The sequence below is a fragment of the Chiloscyllium plagiosum genome, unplaced genomic scaffold (assembly GCF_037043375.1).
Source record: "Chiloscyllium plagiosum isolate Xiang-an unplaced genomic scaffold, Cpla_swu_hap1 HiC_scaffold_10, whole genome shotgun sequence".
NCBI lineage: Eukaryota > Metazoa > Chordata > Chondrichthyes > Orectolobiformes > Hemiscylliidae > Chiloscyllium > Chiloscyllium plagiosum.
Window position 1 is genome coordinate 54,166,360 of NW_028270148.1, and position 911 is coordinate 54,167,270.

The following is a 911-nucleotide window of genomic DNA, read 5'->3' on the forward strand; positions in this document are numbered from 1 at the left end:
TTGTTTTTGCAGTGCCAACTCAGTGGTGCGACATGACTAGTGGAAGTTATATTGAGGTAGACTGCAGATGATGTCATGTATTTCTAGCGGGCTCATTTTAAACTGTGAAACCTTGCTATGGGTGACAGATGCCTCAGCAGTGAGGGGAGTAGCTGTGTGGCAGTATTGGGAAGAAAGCATAGGCATCCTGAGAGTGGACAGCAGCATTGTGCTCCATGGTGTCACTGCCTCTTTCCAAGGATAGTACCTGAGCAATCTGAGCAATGTGTTGGAGGACAGATTGCTGGACTGCTGTGACAGTTTGCAATCGTCATTGAGATATTTTCTAACGACCCTGTTACAGAGATGTTATGATACACTTCTGGAGCAGTTGGGACCTGAACTTAGATCTCCTGACTCAGAGAAAGTGACACTACCATTGCACCATAGGGTCCCTTTATGGAACAGTTCACAAATTTGCATGTCATCCTTGCACAGAGGCCATGCAAACCTTCCCAGTATCATTACAATTTTAGTATAGGTGCTGCTGGGGTCTTCTCTGACACTGGCATCCACAGCTAGGATGGAAGAAATTTGCACTGATATGATAATAACATAAATTTTATGCAGATACGATAAAGTTATGAATGTTAAGAATGTGCTGTAATTGGTAGAAACAGGTGAGTGATGGAGGTGAGGTCCATTGATCAAAATATTGTGATAATGGATTGGAACCCTCAAATACAATTGGCATGTTTAATTCTTCAAAGACAAAATGATGGCAAGTATAAATTGAGTAGTTGTTTAGCAAAACATTTGATGTGGAATTATACAATATAACATCTAAAATATCAAAGAAACTTCAAACAGATTGAATGATGATTTCTTGTGACTACAAAGATATTGAAGGATTGGCAACCTCTGCTCAACAG

At 40.5% G+C, this 911-nt stretch overlaps 1 pseudogene; it reads right to left on the reverse strand.

Annotated features, from left to right (window-relative positions):
* Positions 1–432: 432 nt before the first annotated feature.
* Positions 433–545, reverse strand: LOC122553294 (U6 spliceosomal RNA; annotated as a pseudogene).
* Between the last annotated feature and the right edge of the window lie 366 nt (positions 546–911).